The 8848-nt window shown below is 47.5% G+C and overlaps 1 protein-coding gene across 3 annotated transcripts in view; it reads right to left on the bottom strand.

The window, feature by feature from the left end:
* TUT4 (terminal uridylyl transferase 4) overlaps nt 1-8848 on the bottom strand; it is a 234434-nt gene that overhangs the window by 223766 nt on the left and 1820 nt on the right. The gene's annotated exons all lie outside the window — the stretch shown is intronic.

The following is an 8848-nucleotide window of genomic DNA, read 5'->3' as shown; positions in this document are numbered from 1 at the left end:
CATCATTTCCCCTTCTAGAAACGTGTTTTTGTATCCAGATGCAGACCCTGTCGTTCTTCCTGGGGGTCCTAGGGTGGTAGCTTTTCTCACTCCATATTCTCTTCCACAGCCACCTCATTTTGTCTCAGGGTTTTGACCATCTGTACCCTGATGATGCCCAGATCTCTCCCTTGTGTCTTCCCTGGACTCCTACCCACCTGCCTACTGGGCACCTTTATTAACACCTCAATTCAGCACATCCAGAACTGAAATCATCACCTCTCCCTGACACACTTGCTTGCCCTTCCACGCAGCCCCCGCTCCCCGAGTCTTCCCCTTCACACACGCATCCTCAGCACAGTGCCAGGCTCTGAGCAAATTACACTGAGCTGTGTAGTAAGCATTTTGAGCACCAGCTCCCTGCCTGTCCCTGGCTTGCCCCTCTCTGAAGAAACCAAAGATCATATGCAAACTGTCCCTAGGAATGTAAAGTCCAGCAGAGGGCTTTATACTCCAAACTAGACCTGAATTACTATAGACGATACCAGCTTTCTGCTATTCCTGAGTGCCCTCTAGCACATGCTAGAATACCCTACGAAAAATATCACTTAGGGACCAGTGCTGTGCTGTAGCAGGTTAAGCTGCTGCCAGCAGCGCTGCCATCCCATATGGGCATCAGTTCAAATCCTGGTTGCTCCACTTCCAATCCAGCTCCCTGTTAATGTGCCTGCTAATGCCAAGTGCTTGGGCCCCTGCCAAAATGTGGGAGACCCAGAGGAGCTCCTGGTTCATGCTTTGGCCTGGCCCAGACCTGGCCACTGCAGCCGCTTGGGAAGTGAACCAGAGGATGGAAGATCTCTTTCTCTTTCTCTCTCTCTCTCTCTCTCTCTCTCTCTCTCTCTCTCCGCCCCCCTTCTCCTTCTCCCTCTCCCTCTCTTTGTAACTCTGCCTTTCAAATAAATAAATAAATCCTAAAAAAGAAAGATGTTAGTAAAAATCAAATATTAACCATTCAAGTGTTAGCTGATAACCAAGGGATTAATTTAAAAACAAGATGTTAGTAGATACTGGCTAACCAATGACTAAGGTGATAGTTGGCAAGGATTTAATTGATTTTTTCCCTCTTTTAAAAAATATTTATGTTATTTATTTGAAAGAGTTACAGAGGGAGAAGGGGAGAGAGAGAGAGAGAGAATCTTCTATCCTCTGGTTCACTCCCCAAATAGCTGCAACAGCCAAGACTGGGTCAGGTCAAAGCCAGGAGCCAGGAGCCAAGAGCTTTATCCAGGTCTTACACATGGGTACAAGGACCCACAGACTTGGAACATCTTCCACTGCTTTCTCAGGTTCATTAGCAGGGAGCTGGATCAGAAGTGGACAGCTGTGGGGCTAGCATTGTGGCACAGCAGGTTAAGCTGCCACCTGCAATGCCAGCATCCTATATGGGATGTGTCCCAGCTGCTCTACTTCCGATCCAGCTCCCCACTAATGTGCCTGGAAAAGCAACAGAAAATGGCCTAGGTGCTCGGGCCCCTGAACTCATGTGGGAGACCTGGATAAAGTGCCTGGCCCCTGGCTTTAGCCTGGCCCAGTGCTGGCTGTTGTGGTTACCTGGGGAGTAAACCAGCAGATGAAAGATATCTCTTTCTCTCTTTCTCCAGAAAGAGAGAGAGAAACTGTAACTTTCAAAATAAATAAATAAATCTTTGCTAAAAAAAAATAATACTGGATGGCGCTAGTGTTATGGCATAGTGGGTGAAGCTGCCACCTGCAGTGCTGGCATCCCATATGGGTGCCAGTTTGAGTCCCGGCTGCTCCACTTCTGATCGAGCTCTCTGCTATGGCCTGGGAGGGCAGTGGAAGATGGCCCAAGTCCTTGGGCCCCTGCAACCACGTGGGAGACCCAGAGGTAGCTCCTGTGTCCTAGCTTCGGATTGGCCCAGCTCTGGCTGTTGTGGCCATTTGGGGAGTGAACCAGCAGATGGAAGACCTCTCTCTCTCTCTCTCTCTGCCTCTGCCTCTCTAAACTCTGCCTTTCAAATAAATAAATAAATCTTAAAAAAAAAAAAATATTGAGCTGCGGCTCAACAGGCTAATCCTCTGCCTGCGGCGCCGGCACACCAGGTTCTAGTCCCAGTCGGAGCGCCAGATTCTGTCCCGGTTGCTCCTCTTCCAGTCCAGCTCTCTTATGTGGCCCGGGAAGGCAGTGGAGGATGGCCCAAGTGCTTGGGCTCCTGCACCTGCATGGGAGACCAGGAGAAGCACCTGGCTCCTGGCTTCGGATCAGCGCGGTGCGCCGGCTGCAGTGCGCAGGCCGCAGTGGCCATTGAGGGGTGAACCAACGGAAATGGAAGACCTTTCTCTCTGTCTCTCTTTCTCACTGTCCACTCTGCCTGTCAAATATATATATATATATATATATATACACACACATATATATTGGAACTGCCAGAGCCCATATGAGATGCTAGCTTTAGAGGCAGCTTAACCTGCTGCGCCACAACACCAGCTCCAGCTAACATCTTAATTATCTTCCAATACCTTACTTATAAACCAAACACTTTATTTACTAGGTTATATCTTATCACTTAGTAGTTTAGCTATTTTCTAAGCCTTAATTATTAATCAGTATTTTAGTTATCTTCTTAAATCTTGTTACTGAATTTCAGCAATCTGTCACTGGCTTAGACTATAGTAGTCCCCTATTATTCATGGGGGTTTGTGCCCAGGCCCTCAGGGGATGCCCAAAACTGAAGCAAGTAGCAAATATGTATATATATGATTTGCTACTTGCTTCAGTATATATATATATATATACACACACACTAATAATAATAATAAAGTAGAACAATCCTAACAATGCACTAATTAAAGTTATGTAAATATGGTCTCTCAACTGCCATGGGGCAGGTAGCATATTTTCATAGATTCACTGGAACAGAGTCAATTCATGTTTTGGCCTGAACAAAGTGGGATGGCAGTAGGCTTCATTGTGTTATTCAGAACAGTGTTTTAAAACTTATGAAGGGGCCAGTGTTGTGGCATAATACTGTAGGTTGCCTCTTATAATGCTGGCATCCCATAGAGAATGCTGGTTTGAGTCCTGGCTGCTCTTCTTCCAACCTAGGATCCTGCTAATGGCTCCTGGCTTTAGCCTGGACCAGCCCTGGGTGTTGTAGCCATCTGGGCAGTGAACGAGTGGATAGAGGATCTCTCTCTGTAACTCTACCTTTTAAATAAATAAATCTTCTTAAATTAAAAATTTAAAAAACAGAAAATCAACATGACATTGGTCTGAGCAATGATTCTTTTTTATTTGACCCCAAAAGTCCTGACAACAAAACAAAAATAATCAGGGGCTGGTGTGGGGTAGCAGATAAAGCCACTGCCTGCAAAGCTGGCATCCCATATGGGCACCAATTCGAGTCACAACTGTTCAACTTCCATTCCAGGTCCCTTATGGCCTGTGAAAAGCAGCAGAAAATGGCCCAAGTGCCTGTGCCCCTGCCACCCACATGAGAAACCTGGATGACGCTCCAACCTCCTGGCTTTGGCCTGGCCCAGTGCCAGCTACTGCAGCCATCTGGGAGTGAAACAGTAGATGGAAGATCCCTATCTATCTATCTATCTATCTCCCTTTCTATAACTCTAACTTTCAAAATTAATAAAAATAAATCTTTAAAAGAAATAGGCCGGCGCCGCGGCTCACTAGGTTAATCCTCCGCCTTGCGGCACTGGCACACCGGGTTCTAGTCCCGGTCGGGGCACTGGATTCTGTCCCGGTTGCCCCTCTTCCAGGCCAGCCCTTTGCTGTGGCCAGGGAGTGCAGTGGAGGATGGCCCAAGTGCTTGGGCCCTGCACCCCATGGGAGACCAGGATAAGCACCTGGCTCCTGACTCCTGCCATCGGATCAGCGCGGTGCGCCGGCCGCAGCGCGCCGGCCGTGGCGGCCATTGGAGGGTGAACCAACGGCAAAGGAAGACTTTTCTCTCTGTCTCTCTCTCTCTCACTGTCCAATCTGCCTGTCAAAAAAAAAAATAAATAAATAAATAAATAAATAAATAAATAATAAAAGAAATAGACAAATGGAATTAAAAAGCTCCTGCATTGCAAAGAAAACAGCAGAGTGAATAGACAATCTATAGATTAGAGAAACTACTTGCAAACCAAACATCTGACGAAATTCATTGCCAAAATATACAAGGAATTCAAGCAACTCAATGGTAAGAAAACAAATAACCTGAATAGACATTTCTCAAAAGGTGACTCACAAGCAGCCAATAAACAAATGAAAAAAAGTTCAATACCACTAACCAGCCAGGGAAATGCAAATTAAAACCACAATGAGATATCACCTTTCACCTGTCCAAATGGCTACTGTCAAAATGACAAAAGATAGCAAGTGTTGGTGAGTGTGTGCAGAAAAGGAATCCCTTGTTCACTATCGGTGGTAATATAAGTTAGTACAGCCGTTACAGAAAACCGTATGAAGGTTCCTCCAAAGTTGAAAACTGAAGCACCACATGCTTCCTCAGTCCCACCTCTGGGTGTACTCACGTAGCCCAGGGGTTTGCAATCTGCATGTTGAGGAGGTGTGTGCAGGTCCATGTCCATTACCGCACTGTTCACAACCGTCAAGTCATGGAACCACCCTGAGAGCCCACCCACACTTAGGATACAGCGATATATGCAAGGGAACACCATTCAGCCTTTAAAAAGAAGCGAGTGCTGCCATTTGCAATAGCTTGAATGATACTCCTGCCCTGTGGAAGACACTGTGCTGAGGGAACTGCGTCAGGCACAGCAAACAGGACAGGATCTCACTTCCACGTAGAATCTAAAGCAACCAAATCAGACGCATAGAACAGAACAGCCGCTCAAAGAGGCTGGGGACTGGAGGAATGGGAAAACACTGGTCAAAGAGCACAAAGCTTCAGTTAGCCAGGGTGACAAGTTTTCTGGGATCCTTCACACATCAGGGTAACTATAGTTAATACGAATGTATCATCTATTTCAACATTGCTAAGAGCACATTTTAAATGTTCTCACCACAAAACAATGACACAGGAAACCCGTGAAAACCTAAAAGGAGATGGTGGCCGCAGAAGAGTAAGACGAGCCCAGCTGGCAGTGAGAGCCCTGCACCAGGTCACAATTCCTCCCTGTTTGATGTTCCACCAAGGCCAGAGAGATGCGGTTTTCTCAGGATGACACACAGGATCCTCCGTCTAGAAAGGAAGGGAAAGAATCCTTCCTGGGCTGGCACTCAGTGGGAGCCAGTGCCCTCGGGGTCACTTGCTTCTCCAGCTGCGGTCAACTATGAGTGGGGACCTGAATTTGGCCAGGGGCTGACACGGCTGCCGTGCAGCTCAGCCCAGCCCGAGAGAGGCCAGGGAGCCATAGCGGGCCATAGCAGACCATTGATTTAAGCGTGACCTTGAGTGAGGGGCCATGGTGTTCACCTCCATTGCCTGCAGCCACTGAGCTTCCCTGTTGCCAACTATGGTGGGGATTTCTTTCCAGACCCTCCCGCAGCAGCAAGACTCTCCCCTGCCCCAGTGGGCCCTGTTCAGAGCACTCTGTGGATGGGCTTCCTGACGAGGCTAGCCCAGGGGCAGACTTCACCCCCTCCAACTGCAGGAATGCTCATGACTGCTCCAGCACAGAGAGGGTGGGTGACTGCAACTTACGGGTCATGTATCTGCAGCCAAGTGATTTAACCACTCTGGGTCTATTTTCCTATCCTTAAGGCAGGCATTCAATGTGTGTGTGCGTAGGTGTGTATCTGGGAGACTCCATATCACCATTTTTAAATTAAGATTTATTTATTTGTTTGAAAGTCAGAGGAGGGGCCGGCACTGTGGCACACCAGGTTAATACCCTGGCCTGAAGCGCTGGCATCCCATATGGGTGCCAGTCCGAGACCCGGCTGCTCCACTTCCAATCCAGCTCTCTGCTATAGCCTGGGAAAGCAGTAGAAGATGGCCCAACTCCTTGTCCCAAGTCCCTGCACCCGCATGGGAGACCTGGAGGAAGCTCCTGGCTCCTGGCTTTGGATCGGCACAGCTCCAGCAGTTGCGGCCAACTGGGGAGTGAACCATCAGATGGAAGACCTTTCTCTCTCTCTGTCTTTCCTCTCTCTGTGAAACTCTGACTTTCAAATAAATAAATAAATAAATAATCTTAAAAAAAAAAAAAAAGAAAGAAAGAAAGTCAGAGGAACAGAAGGGGGGGAGTATATCTTCCATCCACTGGATCATTCCTCTGATGGCTTCAACGAATAGCCAAAGTTGAACCAAGCTGAAGCCAGGAGCCAGGAGCTTCATCTGGTCTCCCACGTGGGTATTATTGGGAGCCCAACATATTAATAGCTATTCCTGTGTGGACAATTTTCATTTTTCTTTTGGCTTTTTTACCTTTGTAATTTGTCATTTTATAACAAACATGTTGTGTTTTACCTTTAAAAATTTCTTAATGGAGGGCCAGAGTTGTGGCGATTGGGTTAAGCTACAGCCTACAATGCCAGCATCCCATATGGGTACCATTTTAAGTCCTGGCTGTTCCACTTATGATCCAGTTCTCTGCTAATGTGCCTTGGAAAGCAGAAGAAGATGGGCCAAGTGCTTGGGCCCCTGCACCCACATGGGAGACCCGGATAGAGCTCTGGGCTCCTGGCTTCTGATGGGCCCAGCTCCAGCTGTTGTGGCCATTTGGAGAGTGAACTAGCAGATGGAAGACCTCTCTCTCTTTCTCTCATTCTCCCTCTCTCTGTAGCTCTTCCTTTCGAACAAAATAGATAATCTTTAAAGAGACAGAGAGAAAGAGGGGGAAAAAATGAAGGGAGGACATTATTAAAAAAAAAAAATTCTTAAGGGTAGAGCAGTAGTGTGCAGGACTGTTGTGAGGATTAAAGGAGACAATTCCAGCAAGCACAGAGTACAATTTCTGGTTCAGTGTGTTCTCCAGAAACAGGTCTCCCAGCCCAGCCTTTCCTCTTGGACTTTCCCTCCCTTCTGGTGTTGAAGATTCTGGCCCCAGGCCTCAGCAGGGGAGGGAAAAGGAGGCAGTACAGGGCTCTGGCCAGTTACTGGCTGTGTGGCTTTGGGTAAATCACTTCACTTCTGAGCCTCAGTTACCTTGCCTGCAAAGTGGGAAGACTGACAGTTCCCGAAAGGAAATTTGCAAGAACCTCATGACGTACAGGAAGGAAAATGGCTTGGCACATAAGAGGTCTGCAATAAATGCCCACAGACAACATACCGAAGAAACAGCATTGAAGCAGAAGCTACGGGTGGGCATTTAGCCTAGCAGTTAAGGCACAGACAGCTCATGTCAGTGCCTGCGTTTGACATCAGCTTTAGTTCCTGATGCCAGCTTCCTGCTAATTAGATCTTGAGAGGCAGCGCGATGGCTCCAGTAATTGGAACCTGTCACCCACATGAGATGGAGTTCCCAGCTCCTGATTTATGTCCAGCCCAGTCGTGGCATCTGGGGAGTGAACCAGTGGACTGGTGCTCTTTCTCTGTTTATGTGTCTCTCTGTATCTCTGCCTATAAACTGAATAATAAATTAATTTTCATAATAAACAAAGTAGGAGTTAAGCTGCAGAAGCTAGAGAATTTTAACACTAGGTCCACAGAGCCCAAGAGGTCCATAAGGAATACAAGATCTATGAACTTGGAAGGGAAAAACTGTCTTTACATCACTAACTGAAATTTAGTATTTCCTTCTATTATGCATATAAGCAAAAAATAAAAATAAACCCCCAAACCAAAAAGCAAAACGTACCCACAGCAGTATTAGTACTGTCTATAATTTTGTCACCAACAGAAATTATGAGTACTTTTATACTATATTAGATACATCTTGTGCGTTTTTTTTTTTTGTTTTTGTTTTTGTTTTTGTTTTTTGTTTTTTTTTTTGACAGGCAGAGTGGACAGTGAGAGAGAGAGACAGAGAGAGAAAGGTCTTCCTTTGCCGTTGGATCACCCTCCAATGGCCGCCGCTGCAGCCGGCGCACCGCACTGATCCGATGGCAGGAGCCAGGAGCCAGGTGCTTTTCCTGGTCTCCCATGGGGTGCAGGGCCCAAGCACCTGGGCCATCCTCCACTGCACTCCCTGGCCATAGCAGAGAGCTGGCCTGGAAGAGGGGCAACCGGGACAGAATCCGGCGCCCCAACCGGGACTAGAACCCGGTGTGCCGGCGCCGCAAGGTGGAGGATTAGCCTATTGAGCCACGGCGCCGGCTCTATATTAGATACATCTTGAAATATTATTTATTCTCTGGCCGGCCCCACGGCTCACTAGGCTAATCCTCTGCCTGCAGCACCGGCACCCTGGGTTCTAGTCCCGGTTGCTCCTCTTCCAGTCCAGCTCTCTGCTGTGGCCCAGGAAGGCAGTGGAGGATGGCCCAAGTGCTTGGGCCCTGCACCCACATGGGAGACCAGGAGGAAGCACCTAGCTCCTGGCTTCGGATCGGCGCAGCACGCCGGCTGTAGTGGCCATTTGGGAGGTGAACCAACGGAAGGAAGACCTTTCTCTCTGTCTCTCTCTCTCTCTCTCTCCCACTAACTCTGCCTGTCCAAATATATATATAAATATATGTATGTATATATATTATTTATTCTCATTCACTACCTCAAAGTTATAGTAAAAGATCCATCTCTAGATCTTATTATTTGACACTGTTGAAAGTGTAAGATGAAATCAAGATTCAATTTAATCGGTGCCCTTTGGAATCCTGAATGAGTTATTTTGGTGGATGAAAGCATTATCCCGTTTAGAGCTTCATCAGGCTGCCAGAGGGACCCCTTGTCTAGACAGACATGGGCACAGCCCTGCCTGGGCCACGGATTGCTGAGCCAAACCG

The sequence above is a fragment of the Oryctolagus cuniculus genome, chromosome 7 (assembly GCF_964237555.1).
Source record: "Oryctolagus cuniculus chromosome 7, mOryCun1.1, whole genome shotgun sequence".
Taxonomy (NCBI): Eukaryota; Metazoa; Chordata; class Mammalia; order Lagomorpha; family Leporidae; genus Oryctolagus; species Oryctolagus cuniculus.
The sequence above is the reverse complement of the archived record's forward strand: the minus strand, read 5'-3'. Positions and strand labels throughout refer to the sequence as shown.